This window comes from Aethalodelphis obliquidens, unplaced genomic scaffold (genome assembly GCF_003676395.1).
Source record: "Aethalodelphis obliquidens isolate GAN/ISIS:26980383/991018 unplaced genomic scaffold, ASM367639v1 scaffold7, whole genome shotgun sequence".
Lineage (NCBI taxonomy): Eukaryota > Metazoa > Chordata > Mammalia > Artiodactyla > Delphinidae > Aethalodelphis > Aethalodelphis obliquidens.
In genome coordinates, this window is record NW_020837951.1 from 33,770,895 (window position 1) to 33,791,433 (window position 20,539).

Below are 20,539 nucleotides of genomic sequence, written 5' to 3' on the forward strand. Positions count from 1 at the left end.
ATGACTATGGGCAAGCATATCACTAGAATTGATAGCTTCAAATCCCAATTCTGTCACTTCCTAACTGTGTGACTTTAGACAAGTAAGTCCTTTTATACCTCTGAGCCTCCATTGTTCCAGCTGCAAAATAGAAAATAACATTTATTTCTGGGCTTTCCTCTGAGGGTTACAGGTGATGTTAAGTGATGCCTTAACAAAGCATCTGGCACATTTTACATGTTGGATAGACAGGACCTTCGAGAGGCAGTGGTTAGGAACATAGCTTTTTGTGTTGGAGTGCCTGGGTTCAAATCCTGATTCTGTTATTCATTAGGTGTGCGACTTTGTACAAGTTACTTAACTTTTTGCCACATTTTTTCTCATCTACAAGATGGGAATGGTAATTATAATAATACCTACCTTTTATAGTCACTGTGATATTTAAATATAATTAATATAGGTAAAATGCTTAGAGTGGCGTTCTGTGTATGTGTGAGCGTGTAGATGTGTGTATACACACACATATATATCAGGCATAATAGAAGTATTGCTGTTATTCTTTGGTAGCATATGTTTATCCTTTGAGGGTATACTCATTTTCAGAAGCAGCCAAAAGTTAATCTCAGCCATGTGAATGATCAAGCTGAGAAATAGAGTTTTGGGTAAAAATCAAGGGTTTTATTTATTCATTCACTTAATCAGTATTTCTTTAACCCTAAGTGTCAGGAGCCAGGAAGTCAGGCATTAATTGGACACTGTTTTGACTCTCGAGGGGCCTCTGGCCAGGTTGAGGAGACATACACACATATCAGCATTTGCAGGAAATGCCAGACAGATCCTTGGAGTAGGAGGCAGGAAGCTTAAATTCTAGTTCCAGCTGTGCTTTGAACTTGCTGTGTGGCCTTGGACAAGTGCCTTTCCCTCTCTGGGCCTTTGTGTTGGAGAAGTTAAATTTGGTGTGATCTGTGGAGGCGTCCTGCTTTGTGATCTTCAGAACTTATGATTTTTATTCAATAAGATGGTGCTTCTTCCAGCAGTTTCCATCTCCTGAAGCCTGTGCGGCCTCTGCAGGAAGGTATGTGAATTCCACCCAGTGAGAGCTTTCCAAACTGCCAGCCTCACCTGCCTGCCTTGAGTAAAGGCCTCTTTTGGTCCTGAGAAGGAGTCATAGACCTGCTCCTTCCCCTCGTTGGCCGCAACAAGGGAGAGCACTGGCCACTGTCTGGGCCTCAGAACACATGTGTACAATAAGGAAGCTCTGCCCAGAGGTCTCCAGGGTTCCTTCCTCCACCCTGTGCTCTCAGATTGTTAGGACAATAAGAGCTGATATCTTCTAGTGCAGCATTTCACAAACTGAGTTCAGTGAAACATTATATTCTGTGGGATGTGTATAGGATTCAGTAAAACAAAAGGTGGCGAGGAGGGGCTTGTTCCAGCCTCAAATAAGTGTGGGAAATATTTAGTTAAATTTAGATATGAATCCTCAGGATGGTAATTACATCTGTAATTTCCTCAAGGAACAGTGCAAGAGAAAGAGGGAGGTAGTCTCACAAAATAACTAAGAGCACAGGCTGGATTTTGAATCCTGGTTCTCCTACTTTCCAGCTGTGTGACCATGGGAAAGTTTACTAGCCTCTCTGAGCTGCAGTTTCCTCGTTTGTAGTTCAGAGAAAAAAATGAAGCCTGCCTTTCAGTATTCTTGTGAGGATGAAATGCAGCATTGCATGCAAAATGCTCTGCACAGGGCCTGAAATATGAGTACTCAATACATGCCAGGCATTACTGTTACATTGCCCAGGGGGCTCTTTTGTGGAGACATAGTTATAAGCATCTCTCAGGATGCTAGTGTTCCATGAGCACAGTGTGGCAAATGCTGACTGATCCGCTTGTTTTGTGCTACGCTGCTTTGTCACCCTGACATTGGAAGACTCCTGTCAACATCTGCCCTACCTCTCCATCCAGTTGCCCTGATCATGGGGACATGATCAGTGACAGGGGCAGAGTTTGGGCACCCTATGCAGGGTTCTGAAAAGTCAGCTGAGCCCGGAGAAGGGTGAGTAGGCAGGTGTGGTGGGAGCAGGGGCGTGTGAAAGGGAGCTGTATAGGATGAAGCTGCAGAGGTGGGCCTGGGGAAGGTTGTGGGAAGCCCTGAGGCCTGTGATGAGGAATTTGGACTTTGCCCCTGGCAGCGGGGGAATTGTGCTGAGGTGTTTGAGCACAGCTGCTAGCTCCAGTGTGCCCGGAGTTCTGGCTTCTGCTCCACGTTGTCACGGCTCCTCGGCCCTGGGCATCCGGGGTCTGTCTGGGAGGGCAGCAGCAGGAGCAGCACGCTGCACCAGGGGTCAGGAGACATGCATAAGAGCAGTGGCCCCCACTCAGCGCTGGGTGCCTGGGACACGTCACTTTGCCTCTGTGTGTCTCAACCTCCACTTCTCTGAAATGGGAGGAACCATCGTTCCTCAGCAGCCTAACCCACAGGGCTGCAGCGAGGGTTCAGTGAGATAAAGTATTTCAACCATCCCATTAAGTGGAGTCGATACTATGTGCCAGGCCCTGTGTTCAGGCCAAGGGAAGATTAGATGCACAGCGTTGATCCCTGCCCTTGGGGGGACTCACAATGTGCTGGGTAACATGCAGTGAGATACAGCTATGGTCAAGTTAAACCCAAGAAAGGGCCCTTTGCCCACTATGGGTGTGGGAAGGCTGTGAGAGGAGGAGGCATTCAGAAAGATTCCTCAGAGGAGGTAGCACCCCTAGTAGCTAGTGGATGAAGAAGGAAGAAATGAAGTTCCAGGCAGAGGAAACTACATGAGCAAAGGTATGGAGATATGAAATACCACAGTTTATATGGGTAAACAAGTAGCAAGTGGTAATATTAGGACATTAAATTTGAGGTATGGAAGGAGATTTAATGGACACTGCTGACAGGAACAATGCTTGCATTTAAACAGAGATGCATAGTCTAAAGATAAAGAAGTGAAGCTCTAATAGGATAATTTCAGGAATTAGCTAGTATAAAGCTTTTTTTGCCTGCCTTGAAATTGTAACATGTCCCATTGGTCTCTATGATGGGTTATATCAGTGTGTTGGGCAGACTGCAGCTCTTGAATGCCAGGCTGAGGGGTTTGCTCTGTAGTCTGCAGACTAATGGAAGAATTAGCCACAAAAGCCAGGGGATTTAGAATGGAATCCATGGCATTCTCTGCATGTGCATGGCTGGCTAAGCAAGGAGGTTCCCAGAAGAAAAACACAGAGACCTTTGCCCTCCTCCTGCACTTAGGCAAAAAGTAGAATTAAGATAAGGTTGGCTGAGTGATCTGGCTATTGTGCCTGCCCTTTGGGTGTCAGCGTCCAATCTGCCGTAGTGCAGGGGGCTTAAGGCACGCTGCTCAGGAGTTGGGGTGATAAGCCCCAGTCACTGTCCGGGCTTTGGGGAGCTACTGCACGCAAATAAGCCTGAGTCAAGGAATTGGTCCTGTTGTTACCTGGAGGAAAGAGCTTGGATGTACCTCCCTAGCTGGGGATGCATACTATCCAGCCCGCTGCCACTGGGGTAGAGTCTCTCAGCCTGTTCCTCCAGGTTCCCCTGGAGCCTCTGAGCTTGACCGTTGAAATCTCCCATCGCGAGGCCCCTGGGGTGGAGAGAAGCAAGGGCTAGGAGACACAGGGCCTGGGCCAGGGTCTGGCTCTGCCCCTAGCCCATTGTGTGACCTTGGACAAGTCTCTTTACCTCTTTGAGCCTCACTTTCCTCATTTCCAGAAGGAGGAACATCCTCCAAGGGCAAATATGAGCATTAAATAAGTTAATGTGTTTGGAAGGGCTTTGCAGTGGAAGAGGTATCATTATCTTTATTAAAAGAGGCAGAAGGGGAGAGCAGAAAAGCATGACAATAATTAGAAATGTGAATGCCCCCTTACTACTTGATAATCTTAGATTAATGCAGAGTTTTAAGTAATAGTAAGTATATTTTAGTTATGTTTTTAAAATTAACTATATCCCTTAAAGGCCCACACTTAAATATTTATGGACAAAAATATATAATATCTGAGATATGCTTCAAAGTAAGGAAAGAGAAGACCCTGAATTGCCAAAGCAATCTTGAGACAAAAAAGACAAAGCTGGAGGAATCATGGTACCTGACTTTAGACTGTACCACAAAGCTACAGTAATCAAAACAGCATGGTACTGGTACAAAAACATACACATAGATTATGGAATAGATTAGAGAGCCTGGAAATAAACCCGTGTACCTATGGTCAATCTATGACAAAGCAGGCAAGCATACACAGTGGGGAAAAGATAGTCTCTTAAAACAAGTGGTGCTGGGAAAACTGGACAGCTACATGTCAAAGAATGAGATTAGAACATTTCTTCACACCGTATACAAAAGTAAACTCAAAATGGTTTAAAGATCTAAATGAAAGGCCTGAAACCACAAAACTCCTAGAAGGGAACATAGGCAGAATACTGTTTGATGTAAATGGTAGCAATATATATATATATATATATATATATATATATATATATTTTATCTGTCTCCTAAGGGAAAAGAAATAAAAACAAAAATAAACAGATGGGACCTAATTAAATTTTTTTTAATTTTTATTAAAATTTTTTTTTCTTTTCCATTATGGTTTATTACAGGATATTGAATATAGTTCCCTTTGCTATAAAATAGGGCCTTGTTGGGCTTCCCTGGTGGCGCAGTGGTTGAGAGTCCGCCTGCTGATGCAGGGGACATGGGTTCGTGCCCCGGTCCGGGAAGATCCCACATGCCGCGGAGCAGCTGGGCCCATGAGCCATGGCCACTGAGCCTGCGCATCTGGAGCCTGTGCTCCGCAACGGGAGTAGGCCACAACAGTGAGAGGCCCGCGTACCGCAAGAAACAAAAAACAAACAAAAATAGGGCCTTGTTGTTTATCCATTCTATATATAATAGTTTGCATATGCTAGTCCCAAACTCCCAATCCATCCCTCCCCTGCCCCCTACCCTGGTGAGGCCACACATCTGTTCTTTATGTCTGTAAGTCTATTTCTGTTTTGTAGATAAGTTCATTTGTGTCATATTTTAGATTCCACATATGAGTGATATTATATGGTATTTGTCTTTCTCTTTCTGACTCACTTTGCTTAGTATGATAATCTCTAGGTGCATCCATATAGCTGCAAATGGCATTATTTCATTCTTTTTATGGCTGAGTAATATTCCATTGTGTATATATACTACATCTTTATCCATTCATTTGTCAATGGACATTTAGGTTGTTTCCATGTCTTGCCTATTGTACATAGTGCTGCTATGAACATAGGGGTGCATGTATCTTTTCAAATTACAGTTTTGTCCAGATATATGGCCAGGAATGGAATTGCTGGATCATATGGCAACAAAATTTTTAGTTTTTTAAGGAACCTCCATACTGTTTTCCATAGTGGCTGCACCAATTTGCATTCCCACAACAGTGTATGAGGGTTCCCTTTTCTCCACACCCTCTCCAACATTTATTATTTGTAGACTTTTTAATGATGGCCATTCTGACTGGTGTGAGGTAGTACCTCATTGTAGAGGACCTAATTAAACTTAAAAGCTTTAGCGCAGCAAAGGAAACCACCGACAAAATGAAAAGACAACCTACTGAATGGGAGAAAATATTTGCAAATGTTATGACTGGTAAGGGGTTAATATCCAAAATCTATAAACAGCTCATACAACTCAATATATAATGACCCAATTAAAAATGAGCAGAGGTCCTGAATAGCCATCTTTCCCAAGAGGATATACAGATGGCCAACAGGCACATGAAAAACTGCTCAACACTGCTAATCATCAGAGAAGTGCAAATCAAAATCACAATGAGATATCACCTTACACCTCTCAAAATGGATGTCATCAAAAAGTCTACAAATAGGACTTCCCTGGTGGCACAGTGGTTAAGAATCCGCCTGCCAATGCAGGGACACGTGTTTGAGTCCTGGTCTGGTAAGATCCCACATGCTGTGGAGCAACTAAGCCCGTGCACCGCAACTACTGAGCCTGCGTGTGCCTAGGGCCTGTGCTCCGCAACAAGAGAAGCCATCTCAATGAGAAACCCTAGCACTGCAATGAAGAGTAACCCCCGCTCACCGCAACTAGAGAAAGCTCGCACACAGCAACGAAGACACGATGCAGCCAAAAATAAATAAATAAGTAAATTTCTTTTTAAAAAAGTCTACAAATAACAAATATTGGCAAGGATGCAGAGAAAAGGGAACCGTAGTACACTGTTGGTGGGATTGTAAATTGGGGCAGCCACTGTGTAAAACAGTATGAGGTTCTTAAAAAAAATAAAAAATAGAACTACCGTATCAGCCAGCAGTTCTGCTACTGGCTATATATCCAAAGAAAATGAAAACACTAATTCGAAAAGATATACGCACCCCAATGTTCATAGCAGGACTATTTACAATAGCAAGATACGGAAACAACCTAAGTACCCATCAACAGATGAATGGTTAAAGAATATGTGGTATATATACATAATGGAATATTACTCAGCCATTAAAAAGAATGAAATTCTGCAACTTGCAACAATGTGGCTGGACCAAGAGAGTATTATACTTAGTGAAATAAGTAAAACAGAGAAATATGAATACTCTGTGTTATCACTTATATGTGGAATCTAAAAAAATAAAACAAGTGAATGTGTAAAATAAAACAGAGACAGACTCACAGATATAGAGAACATACAAGTGGTTACCAGTGAGGAGAGGGAAGTGGGGAGGGGTGAGATAGGGGCATGGGTTTAAGAGACAAACTACTATGTATAAAATAAATAAGCAACAAGGATATATTATACAGCACAGGGAAATATAGCCATTATTTTGTAATAACTTTAAAAGGAGTATAGTCTATAAAAAATTTGAATCACTATGTTGTACACCCAAAACTAATATAATATTGTAAATCAACGATACTTCAATAAAAAAAAATAAAAAGGGAGGAGGGAAGGAACAGAGAGAGAGGATAGGGATGAGGGAAGTGGAAAGAAAGTGACTCCAGAGGAAAGACAAGGAGGCTGGAATGGGGTGAAAGCAGAAGAGGATGAATCAGGGAAAAAGAGGCACCAAAGGGCATGGGTGGGGAGAAAGTGAGCGAGAAGAGCAGAAGTGGTCAGCCCTTCCTTCTCTTTCTCTTCCTGGTCCATGAGGGGACAAATTGTCTCCAACCCCCTCAGCCGCTGGTCGTGGAGGGTTGGGAGATGGGAAAGGCCAAACCCGTCTCCCTGGGGGGTCCCATCTTTTCCCAGCAACCAGGGGCAGGTCAGCACTGCGGGGTGGACAGCGCCCTGGCCGGGCTGGGCATTGTGCTCACTCCTAGATCCCTCTGTGAGGTACTGGGTTTGAACCCCACAATCCCATCCTCAATTCCTCTCCTTTAGGCAGCTGTTCTCAGCTGGCTTGGGAACTGACTAAAAGAGCAGGCCAGGGTGGGGTGGGGCATGGTCTCTCCTGGGGCAGGGCCTGACACATGGTGGGATATCTTTCAGGACCAGCCCTGGGCAGGTAGCAGGGGCTTCCCAAGAAGTATGAGAGGAGGACCCTTCCTCCAAAGGCTCAGTGTGCTTGGAGAGATACGACAGACGGGCATGCAATCCTTGGAGAACAGTAGGAGGTTTGTGGACTAAGTAGAGCCAGCATGCCTGGAGATGTGTTCTTGGAGTCTCACTGAAACCCAGCCCCGCCAGTCACCAGCTTTGTGACCTTGGGACAGTCTCTTCACTTCTCTGGGCCTTGGTTTATACATTTGAAAATGCAGATTATACTGTCTGCCCTGCCTGGCTCTCAGGAACTGTTTGAGCACATATAGGATGATGGGTATGAAAGTACTTTGTGAACTCTGGCACCCTGTATCCATGTGAGCTCTCATTCCTGGATTCCAGCCTGTGTGGCCAGGATGTTGAACTGTGTTTCTCTTTTGGGCTGTAGTTTTTATCCAAGGATTACACGAGAAACCTCCACATGAGGACAGTCCCTCGGTCTTCTTAAGTTACTGTTGACATTTTATCTCTTGTTTTGTCCAGTGTATGAAGATATACTTGCTCAGTTATTCTTAGAATATAGTATGAGGGAAAGACGCGTGTTTCTTGAGGAACAGCTGTGATTCCTTTTTATCAGAAAATGAAAATTATATAATCCATCCTGATTTTCTTTTAGCCTCAGCTACCAGGAAGATCAGAGTAAAATTTAAGTTCAATAATAATATAGGTAGTTTTTATACAATTTTCTTCCTCTTTTTTACCCGGGTTTAATTTTTCTTCTGCTGTTTCAGGATGAGTTGATGCCAAGTTGATCCAAAGATGAGAACCACGCTAACAAGCCTGTGACACCCCGTTCCAGTCCTCAGGAGGAACACTGGCGAACAGGGAGGTAGAACACATTTTGCCATCTATGTTAGCTTCCTGTGGCCGCTGTAACACAGTACCACAAACTTGGTGGCTTAAAACTGTAGAAATGTATTCTCTCACAGTTCTGGAGGCCAGAAGTTTCAAATCAAAGTGTCAGCGTGGCTGTGCTTCCTCTGGAGGCCCTAGCGGAGAATTCATTCCTTGCCTCTTCCAGCTTCTGGTAGCTGCTGGCATTCCTTTGCTTGGGGCTGCATCACTCCAATCCCTGCCTCTGTCTTCACCTCACCTTTCCTGTGTGTTTTCTCCTCTTCTGTCTGTGTCAAAACTCCTTCCGGCTCTCATGAAGATACATATGATTGCACGTAGGGTCTACCTAGATAATCCGGGATTAAGCTCCTCCTGTCAAGATCCTTAACTTAATCACATCTTTTGCCATGAAAGGTAATATTCATGGGTTCCGGAAATTAGGAAATGGACATATCTTTGGTGCCACCGTTTGGCCCACCACTCCATCTGAGAACCTAGACTCATAAAATCATCCACCATCTCTCATTCATTATATAACTTAGTGGTTATAGAAGCAAAAGCTCTGGAGTCTAACTCCTGGGTTCCCATCCTAGCTCTGTCATTGGCTGTGGGACCTTGGGCAAATTCCTTAGTCTCTCAGCACCTCAGTTTTCTTGCCTGAAAAACTGAGGATAGTATCTCCCTGGTAGGATTGTAATAAGGATTAAACAAAATGCTCTGTAAAAACACACAGTGTAGCACCTGGCACATAGTAACCACTCAGTAAATGTTAGCTACTATTAGAGATGATGGTTTTAGGATACGTCTACAACTTCTTTAATATTCCTTCCTTCAAGAGGTGAGGCTTAATTCTCCTCCTCTTGAATATTGACTGGATCTAGTGCCTCACTTCTAACGAATAGAATAAAGCAGAAGTAACCACGTGTGACTTCAAGGACTAGGTCATAAAAGACAAGGCAGCTTGGCCCTTGCTCTCTCTCTTTAGTCGCTTGCTTTGGGGAAGCCAGCTTTCATGTCATAAGGACTCCGTGGCAAGGAACTGAGGTGTCCAGATATCAGCCAGCAGCAGTAAGTGGATTTGGAAGAGGCTCCTCCAGTCCCAGTCAAGCCTTCAGATGACTGCAGCTCTGGTCAGTGCCTTGATTGCAATCTCATGAGAGACTCTGAGTCAGACCACTCAGCTCAGTTACTCTTGGCTCTCTGACCTATAGAAACTCTGAGAGAACAAATGTGGTTTTAAGCCACTAAGCTTTAGGGTAATTTGGCATACAGCAACAGCTAACTAATAAACTAGCTATTATTATTTAATCTTTAGACATTAATTATCTATTGCATGCCAAGCAAGGGAGATTATAGGGATGGCAGAGTATCTGCCTTCAGAGAGCATTCAGTCTTGTGGGGATTGGAGGGGGTTGTGGAATATAAAACAATGTTTACAGTGGACTGTGAGACAGTGCCTGTGTGGTCTGTAGCACAGACAAGGTACAAAAATGCTTTATTAAGACAACATTCTGCAAAGGGAGCTGCTGATCTGGTTGGGCCAGTCTAGAACACCAGAATATAGGCTGAAGTTCAGGTAGAGTCCATCTCAGTCTGGGAGCCTGCATATAACAGTACCTGGAGGGACTTTATGAAGGGAAAAAAACCTCAGTAATTTATTAAAATCCCATACTAGATCTAAATATACACCTATCCTATGATCCAGAATTTCCACTCTTGAATATAAACCAAAGAGAAATGTAGTTCACCAAAAGACAAGATGATTCATAGCAGTGTTATTCATAATATCCCTAAACTGGAGGTGTCCTAGTGTCTATAAACAAATTACAATATATTCACACAATGGAATACTTCTCAGCAATGACAAAGAACAAACAACTGATATATGCAACAACATGAATGAATCTCAGAAACATTATGCTGAACAAAAGAAGCCAGGAATCTATGAGCATATATAGGAATATATAAACGTATACCAAGATCAAGATATAGGACACTTCCAGTACTTTACTGTATGCAGTTAATACCGTTTTTTTTATAAATTTTATTTATTTATTTTTGGCTGTGATGGGTCTTCGTTGCTGCACGTGGGCTTTCTGTAGTTGCAGCGAGCGGGGGCTACTCTGCGGTGCGCGGGCTTCTCATTGCGGTGGCTTCTCTTATTGCAGAGCATGGGCTCTAGGTGTGCAGGCTTCAGTAGATGTGGCTCACTGGCTTCAGTAGTTGTGGCTCGCGGGATCTAGAGCACAGGCTCAGTAGTTGTGGCGCATGGGCTTAGTTGCTCCACCGCATGCGGGATCTTCCCGGACCAGGGCTCGAACCCGTGTCCCCTGCATGGCAGGCGGATTCTTAACCACTGCACCACCAGGGAAGCCCGCAGTTAATACCTTAATTTAAAATTTTCTTTAAGATAAGTGGACTACTAAAAAAGATTGAAGCATATTATTAAGCACGAATTACATATATTTTAATATACTTATTTATGCATGAGAGTGTGTACAGTATACTGCAAATCCATGAGCTCTGACATAAACATCCAGCTCCTTGTCAGAAGGTCTCATTGGCTTAGCTGTACAGCTAAGGCAGCAATTCCTAACCAGTGTACACTGGAGTACCACAAAGGTATAAGCTCAATTTCAGCTACAGTAATTCCGGATGTGGTTGGAAGATTGAGCTGGAGAGATTATGGGATTGAGGGTAGCTGGAGTACAACTCACTGGGTGCCAGAAATAGGATTACACACAAGAGCTCTCCTTTGTGGGTAAGTAAGGGCATACGGTCCTATCAAACAATGTCCTGATGCCGAGAACCAGCAAGTAAATGCTGTACATCTGGAGGTACAGTATAATCCCTCAGGCATGCCTCTAGAAACCCTAGTATTTGAGAGTGTGTCCCGGTCTCCAAAGATCAACTTAACTAAGGAAGGTCCTCCTTTCAGGTCCGTTATGGGTCTGTCTTGTTCCAAGTTCACACATCTTCCTCTGGATTCCTGTGCCGCCTGCAAGAGGGTGATATTTTCTTGTCTCATGGTCTTCATTAATATTTAAAGAACATCTTTAGGCTTGTCTTATGACATTACTCAGAGCTTGTGACAAGTGCAAGCGTTTGTTAGTTTATTCCTAGAGAAGACTTCTATTTCCTCTGTTCACTCTTCAAGATTCCAGCGCCCTGCCTCTGCCTCCATCTGGGGATGGCTTCCCTTCTCCTAATGTGAGCCGCCTGCTCCAAATCTCCCTGTTTTCTGCAGGGATGTGACAATTCTGAGAGTTATAATCTGCTTCCTTTGGTTGGAAGAATAATTTCCTGGTTGGAATCCAAGCTGAAAAAGAATTCTCCTTTGAACAGAAACATTGGGAAGGTGATATCTTTTGTGCAGTGCTGGTGACCTTCCTGGCTGCCGAAGGTCAGCTGCTCTACCATTTCTTGACTGATGTCATGTAGCCAACACTTGATAATTGAGGTGAACCCCAGGTATAATAGGTATAATAGTGGAACAAAGGAGGAGGTATTGTCACTCCTGCCTGGGACAGGAAAGGTGAGGTGGTCAGGACTCTGGGTGCATGTGATAGATATTCTAATCAACTTAGGCAAATAGGGGGCATTAATTGGTTCCTGTGAGCAAACCCTGGGATGGTTAGGATATGGTTTCATGTAGGTTTGGCAGCTTCATGATTGCTGGTCATTCTGGGCGTGTCTTCCCAGCTTCCTCAACGGAGAGGAGAGGGTTCTTTACTTCCAGCTCCAATTTAAAAATCCTAGGGAAGAATACTGAATGGATTTTGTTGGGTCATGTGCCTGACCTTTGGGCCAATCACCATAGCCCAGGAGATGAGGTACTGTGGCTGGGGGAGGGATTTTGATTGAAGTGAGGAGGGACTAGTTCTTCAAGAGAAAGGAGGGTGATGTTACCAGAATAAGGGGAAAACATGTACCAGGAAGACAAGGGTTTTTCACTGTAGAAAATTTCAGAAAATGCGGGATTTTATAAAAGAGCATAATTGCCTCCAATGCTAATATGCACTCCTTTTACAATATGACTTTGCTGCTCTTCCACTCTCTACCCCTTGAATCTGGCAACTTGCTTTGGCCAGTGAACATCTGCAAATGTGATGTAAACAGAGGTTTCATAAGCACTTGCACACTGGGGCTTGCCCTTTCTCTTGTTGCTGGGAACCTGAGTCCACAATGTAAACAAGTCCAAGCTAGCCTCCTGGAGGGTGAGATCATGTCCAGAGAGACTCTAGCCATCCTTGCTATCCCAGACATACCAGCTGAGGCTGCTGACATGTGAGTGAGGCCACTCCAGACCATCTGTCCCTAGCTGAGTCAGCCTAGACTAGAAGAACCATCCACCCAATCCACAGACTTATGAGAAATAATCAGTGTTTTTTGTTTTAAACCACTATGTTTTGGTTTGTTATGCAGCAGAAGCTAACTGATACAGAGAGGATGATGCAATTTAGTAAGATCCTAAATTGGCTAGACTTCTGAGGAAGAGGTGGCAGTCAGGGAAGGGGGAACATTCCTGGCAGAAGAGACAGAATCAGCAAAAGCACAGAGGCATGAAACAGCATGGCACACGTGGACACCTCAGTGTTCTGGTTTCACTGAAACACAGGGATAGAGTTGGGAAGTGACGGAAAACACAGCCAAAGGATTAGGTAGGGGCTAGATCAGAAAGAGCCTTCCATACTGGGTTACAGAGTTTCCATTTATCCTGAGGTCTATGGGGAAACCATGGAAAGCTTTTAAGCAGTAAAGAGACATGATTAGATTTGTATTCTTAAAAAATATCATAGCTATCATTAGTGGAGTGTTTCCCGTGTTCCAGGTACTTTAATATGCATGGCCAAAAGAGTGCTCTGGCTGCAGGGTGGAGAGGGATTAGAGGCAGTCAGGAGGTACAGGCGGACCAGCCAGGAGCTACCAGGCATTCGAGTGAGAGTGGGTGAAAGCCTGAACCAAGGCAGTGGCCCTGGGGATGGGCGAGGTATTCAGGAGGCAGGACTGCCTAGTGACTGCATCGGGGGAGTCTGGAAGGACTCTTGAGGGTCTGGCTTAGGTGACTGTGGAGAATTTTGGAATCAGTGGCATTGAGGATTCTCAGTATCCTATAATCCCAGCTCCCCAAAGTTGAAGGGGGCTTAGAGACTATCCAATCTCATTCTCTCTATGTCACTTACCACTGATAATTCCCAAGCTGATTTTAGGTAGTCTAAGGACATACCATTTTTTTTTTATGTTTGGGAAATTATTTTTATTGTATTAGGAACTACTAGCATGTAAGACCCATGATTTCATAGATATTATAGCTTAGCAAAAGGCTAAAGAAGTTACTTCAATTTAAAAAGCAAGTTGATAAAAAGAAAAACATTATCAGTAATAGCGCGGGTGTACACGGATATGGCTGAAATTAGGCATGAGTGAAGTTCAGGGCACCCAGCATCACCTGGAGCGCAAATCACAGGATCCCAGATGGTGAATGCCCATGTTTTCAAGTGGCCAGGTGGGACCCAGCTGCACAGAGCCTGGCTGTCCAGTCACATCTGGCCCATTGGCCCTTGGGAGCTGACAGGGACATGTCTGTGTTCGAGTCACCTTCAAAGCCAGGTCCAGGTTAAGGATTAGATGGTGGCTGTAAGAAGGTAGAGAAAATGAACATGCCTCTTCCCCAGAGGCCTTCAGGAGCCTCCGGCTCAGAGAGGTGAACTTGTCCTCACCCGCCTGCCTGTCTGCCTGCCCTCTGTGCAGGTCTCTGCATTGTGCTCAGAAAAGACTCCTGCGCGCAGGCTGAAACTTCGCGTGTGGATGCAGGGACTTTGTCTTGGGAGGCACTGTAATGGATGGCACCCATCGTACCCCTGGGAGCCCAGAACCACTCACTGTGCAGGTAAAGGGCAGCTCTGGGCACCGTGAGGGTGCAGCCTGTGGCTTGATGTAGGAGAGGATTAGCGCTGCAGCCCAGCAGCCCGCCCCAGCCATCGGGCGGTGCATACCCGCCTGGACACGGCCTTTCCTGATGGGCAGGGCCTCCCTTTGTGTGATTCCCCAGCACAATGTGTGTAATCCTGCCGACCTGCCCAGCAGAGACGGGCGGGCAAGAGCGCGCTTGGCTTCCTGTCTTGTTGAATGGCTTGAATGGGCGCTGGGCCCACTCTTAATCCCCCAGCGGCTGACTGTCCCGGCAGCAGGGCAGAGGAGGAAGGAGGGGAAGACAGCAGCTCTCCTGTCTTCTCTCCAGGCAGGAGGCTGGTTGCACCCTACCCAGCACAGTTCCACTTACGTTTGAAGGGCAGATTTGAGACCAGCCATGGGGTTGCTTGCCGGTGCCCTCTTGGAACCCTCTGCCCTTCTCCCAGCACCGTCCTTGGCCAGAGTTGGGTGAACTAGTATTACAAGCAGGGAGCTAATGGTAGAGGAGAAGAGCTTCAAGATCCCAGCACATCAGAACTGGAAGCAGCCTTAGGGATTCCACTTCCCCCTCTCTTTTTGCAGTTGGGGAAACTGAGGCCCATACAGGTCAGGAACATGTTTAAGGTCACATGAATAAGTGACAGTAACTGACTTCAGTCAGGTGGCCTTTCCATTGGACAGCAACTGTTTCCCAAACTGCTTCCTGGAGCATTCCCAACTACTGGGAGACATTTAATGCCCCTGACAAAGAGTTATACGGTCAGATGCGCTGGGAGATGCTGCATGTGAACAAAGCACGTCTAGGAGCAGAGGCCATGACAGGTCCTGCAGCCTGTGAACCTGGTCGACGTTAATGCCACTCTTTCCAAATGTACTCGGCAGTGCAGTTCTTTTTTCACGTGGCACCTTTTCTCACACAGCAGTAGCACTTAACTCTAAAGGACACCATCCGGAAATTCTGCACTGGACTGTGCTATAGACTTTCTAGAAGTGATGATGAAGATGGTGAGGACACTTCTATATAAACTCTCTGTGGAGTTTAACCCACGTGAGAGCCTGTACCATGGGAGGAATCTCCTTTTAGACTCAGAGTCACCCGGTGTTTATTGAGCATCTCTTATTACCAGGTGCCTTCCACCTCGGTTATCTCTGCTGAGCCTCCCAATAGCACTGTTGGAAAGGTAATGGAACCTTGACTTTACAATCGTGGAAACTGAGGCACACGAAACTGAGTAACTCGCTTAAGGTCACACAGCCAACAGTCGGCGAAAGCAGGTTTTAAGCCGAGGTCCACCTGCCTTCAATCCAATGCTCCTGTTCTTCTGCCCTGCTCCCCTCTCCTCTTTCCCTACAGTCTGATGATGAGAAGCAAATGCATCAAACTGGAAATAAAAGGAAGAAAGCCTGGGTTCATATGCTGTTCCACTCCTGATGCATTGTGTGACCTTGGACAGACCTTGTGCCCCCAGGTCTCAGCTCCTCCCCCTGCCATGGGTGGGTTAGACGCGGAGCCCAGTCCCTGTGACTGTCTCCTGCTCCGGCATTCCATGACCCACTCCACGACTCTAGTTCTCAGGCCCAGGCATAGGTCATCCTAGGGAGAGGGTCAGTCCTGGAACGGGGTGACATGAGACTGGGTTCATGTGTGGCATCAGGACAGACCAGCCACCTGCCTGAGAAGGCAGAGCGTGTGCCGACTCACTCCTGACACCTTGTCAGAGCCATGGGAAACTGTCACCCAGGGCTCAGGGATGGAGTCAGCCCTGCATGGTACTGGTAGCATGACCTGTGATGCCCTCACACATAATGACCTCCTTAATGGGTGGTGGAGAAACTTGCAGGACTGGTGAGGGTGGAGCCGGGAAAGGGGCAGGCAGGCATTGTGGCATTCTAGACCTGACTTGAATTTACTTTTTATAGTCTGTATCTGTCATTATTTAGACAATCGGTCCACCCTCTTTTTTTCAAAGAAGATGATTTTCTTAGTTTGGGTGACTTAAAAGGAGGCTCTAAGACAAAGATTCAAGTGCAAGTAGTTTATTTGGGAGGGGTTCCCAGGAAATGCTGCCAGGGAGCCTGGAAGTAAAGCAGGGAAGGGGAAGAGCACGGTGAATGGCACATTATCAAGCAAGTGGCCCCTGTTAGTAACTGGAGCTTGATTATGCTGGGGGCTCTGGGAACCAGTGTGTACAGCCTTGGCATTGACCCACCTGAGGGGCCAGGCAGCTGGGGTATGTATCCCCCAACTTGTGTCAGCCACCAGTGGAAAACTGTGGCCAGGGAGGGGACTCTCAATTCCCTAGCATGTCTGGCCTGTGCTGGGAATGACCAGCAGGTAGAGCCCCCAGGCAGAGCGGCAGGGGCTGAGCGCATGTGGGTGAGCTACCAAAGTGTATGCTACAGAGGGCTGGTGAGCCAGAAGCTGAAACTCCAAAACCTGAGAAGGGGTCTAAGTGCCTCCACAATTTGCTGGAAGGGAAGGAAGGCTGAGTAAGTCACCTGCCCTCTTGGAGCTTCAGTCTTCTGATCCAGCAGATGGGAATGGAACCCCTGCCCTGCCTATCACACACAGGACCAAATCATAAATTGTAAAAAGATGATGAGTATATTCACCTTGCTCCCATCTGTTCCTCACCATCTGCCTGTCCCTAATACCACACACCACTTCTCAGTCACTTCAGCTAGGATTGTGAACATTTTGGTCATTCCTACCCTTCCTGGCCAAGGACCCATCCCCCTTAGAATGGGAAAGGACTTTAGATATAGAAATTAAGATTTTTTAAGCTCAAGAGGAAGCAGAATGATATGGGCTTGGGAATCAGGAGGCCAGGAATATTCCTTTATTGAGGACCTACCATATCCACAGGCTGAGGGTGCTTGATGATGACACAGTTCCCCAAGGAGCTCTGTGTCCTTGGATAGGCAGGCCGCTTGTACTCTTGTGCCTTCAGTCTCCGCACCTGTGAAATGGGCCAGTCTCCCCACCTGTGAAATGGGGTCCCTTCTAGTGCTATCATTTTTTACTTTAAGTACAGAACTCCCAGTCTCCTTGAGATCTGCAGCCCGGGATCAGTGGCAGAACCAGAGGCAAGGGTCCCACTGTCTGGAGATGAGTGAGTAGAGGCAGGGAAAGATTCACTCTGCCCTCCAGGGAGACTGCCATCATGCCTGGGCTCCATCTGCTGTGAGCACTGCATAAGCTCTGCAAACAGCAGCTGAAGATGGTGGATTTGGGTAGCATTAAGCTGTATTAAGTTGAGCTGTTTCTACAAAGAGTACATTTTAGGATAAACATGGCACCAGAGACACGCTAAGAGGATGTAGCACTTGTAAGAAGTGGCTTCATGCCATCCCCAGCAGCTGGTGCAGAGAACGGTTCGCCAACTCCACCCACACGTTGGTGTCTCTAAGGAGAAAATTGCACAGCACCCCCTTCCTCTGTTTATTCCAGGAAGAAACACCCCTTGAGGCCTTAGGCACATGACCCAAGCTGAGCCAATCAGAGGGCTCCAACCTCCTGGCTACTGTGATTGGTCCAAGGATGATCATGTGACCCAAACCAGGCCAATTGGAGTCCTTTCTTGGGGTTTCTTTTAGCTGGTGGGAAAGAATCCTCTCCTGATGTGATGGAGAGCTTGTGGAAGACAAATCCACACCCATGGAGAAGCCTGTCTGTGGCAGGATGAAATGAAGCCAACAGTTAGAGATGAGAAGCTGAGAAGAAAGTGTCTTGGTGTCCGAGTCCCTGGTACCAGACCTCCCTGAGGCCAGCTCCACCCTTGCCCTTCTTGGTTACTTAAAACAATAAAATGCCTTCTTTGCTTAAGCTTTCTTTGTTAAGAAATAAAACGACTTGAGTTTTATTTCTCTCACACCAAGGCAAGAGAATCTGAAATGAGACCAACATCTTCCATTTATTGAGCTTACTATGTGCTGGGAGCTTTCCACTGCCTCACCTTATGGAATCCTGCACACAGCCATGTGGGCCATGATTATCATGCCCATTTTACAGATGAGGAAGCTGAGATGCAGAGGGATGAGGGACTTATGTAAAGTCAATCAGCTGTTAGTAAGTGACCAAGCAGGGATTCAAACCCAGGTTTGGCTAACACCAAAAGCCACGTGCTTAGCCCTTTTACCACAGTGCTCACTCACAGCCTGAAGCCTCACCAGTTTTCACCCTCTGGGCAGCCGCCTTCAGAACAGACAGCTTCCATGACTTGATCTTTTGTGACTTGGCTTCTTGTGTTGTGATTGAATTGCAAATAAAATTACCGTCATAAGTCATTTTTCAATAATGAGGTCTTAGGATGGCTCTTGGCAGCGTAGCAGGTTAGAGTCAGTCTCCATGTTTGATTTCTCCTCACACTTTCACCAAGCTGAGCAAATGCTTTTTATCAACATCCCTGGGAGTGTGACATTTCTGATCCTATCAAATCCTAGCCTTAAGAACTGCAACCAATGTTCTCTCCAAAGGCTTAGAGAGATGAAGTGACTTGCCTAGGTCACCCAGCTTGTCAGGGCAGAGCAGAAATTGGAGCCCAACTCTTCATTTAGTTTATTCCTTTTCCAATAAATTTTCGAGTCCTTACAGCCCTCAGGGTTTCAAACCCTCTGCCACAAGACATTGGTGTCCAGGCACAGATGACGGTGATATTGATGCTATCACTGGTAGAGGGTGGAGTAGAAAGCCCCACCTTTTTGCCTTTAACCAGTGAGAGTTTGAGTTTCCCTCATTAAAACCTCCCATGGGACCTTAGACAAAGCTGTGGGCAGGGAGTTGGGGCAGAGTACCTGTCTTCCCTCCAAAAACAGAGGGTTCTCTCAAAGCCAGTGTAGAATGGAGGGAACACAGGAGAGCTCTGGGTTAGCCTTGGCACTGGCAATGAATCTCTGAGTGACCTTGAATATGTCCATCAAAAATAGCCACTCTTATGGAACAGTTTTGAATGATAGCTAGATACTCATAGCTATCCAGTGAAATCCCACCTGACAGATGGGGAATCTGAGGCACAAGGCAGTTAATAACACGTCCGAGGCAACGTGACACAATTAGCAAGTGGCAGAACTGGGATTAGAAGCCAGGCAGTCTGATTCCAGAGTCCATTCTGTTAACCACTTCACTGTATCAGCTTCCTTTTGAATTGTGAGTCAGGGTATTCTCTGCAATCAAACCATTCCAGATTTGGCAGGAGAAGGGCACACTGGATAGTGTGATTCTGAGGTTGAAATCACCAGTTTTGTATTAAGATAAAACTAGAGTAAATTTATCTAGTCTTCTTTAAAGGCAGCTCACATGGCTTCTTTTATTATTTGAGAAAAAGGAAAAAAGTCCCATTCTCTGCCATTCACGTGGACGAGCGTTATCTCAGCAGGGTCTTTCCCAGTTCTTTACAGTTTGCGAAGTTAACTGCAATGTCTCTGAGCTCAAAGGATCCTCTGGCAAGGCAAAGAGAATTGTCTCCCATTTTACTGATGAGAAAACTGGGACCAGAGTGGGGAAAAAATTTGCCACCTGTGTGTGCATGCGTGCATGTTTGTGTGTGCACGTGTATGTGCGTGTATGCGTTTGTTTCTGCGCGCAGATCCGTGGATGCTCCCGCAGACCTGGATCCCAGCTGTGAGAGGAACTCACAGTTGTGATGCTTGGAGGGGAGCGTTCCAGCTCACTGCCCGTGTATGGAGTCACTCAGACTTAGCTAAGTACACAGCAGTCAGGAGCCTGAGCGGCAGCAGCTGAAATCAGTGGGCAGCACAAAAATGTAGGTGTAGCTCCCTCTCCACTCCTTCCTTCTCCCCCACCTCCCACGGGGTGGAACTGTCTGGAACAGGCCTGGCCCAGCCTATGGGTCTGCACACGCAGCATCCAGGAACAACTGCAGGGCAGCTCTGGGGCACATGTGGAAACACGCACCCTGATATCCATGGATGTGTACACACATGGATTTCTAGAAGGAATACTCAGGAAAGGTCTGGGGCTCCGGGTTCTGGTCTGGCTCAGCCTCTGACTCTCTGGTGACCTCAGAGCCTTGACTCTCCATCTGTATAATGGGCATGATGATGTCTGCCTCCCAGGGTTGTTACAAGTATCCAGAAAAAGATGGCAGGGTCCCAGAACTCTGGATCTGCAGGAGCCCTGGGAGGCAATTAGCCTAATGCTCACATTTCACAGACAGAGCTGCTGAGGCCCAGAGAGGGACACAGAGCAAGTCAAGCACAGATTGGCTAGAACACAGGC

At 46.1% G+C, this 20,539-nt stretch overlaps 1 protein-coding gene across 1 annotated transcript in view; it reads left to right on the plus strand.

Moving 5' to 3' along the window:
- XPA (XPA, DNA damage recognition and repair factor) overlaps positions 1-20,539 on the plus strand; it is a 97,376-nt gene that overhangs the window by 4,519 nt on the left and 72,318 nt on the right. Inside the window, exon 2 of the mRNA XM_027105426.1 lies at positions 8,286-8,383. The gene's annotated coding sequence lies outside the window, so the exon portion shown is untranslated. The remainder of the gene's footprint in view (positions 1-8,285; positions 8,384-20,539) is intronic.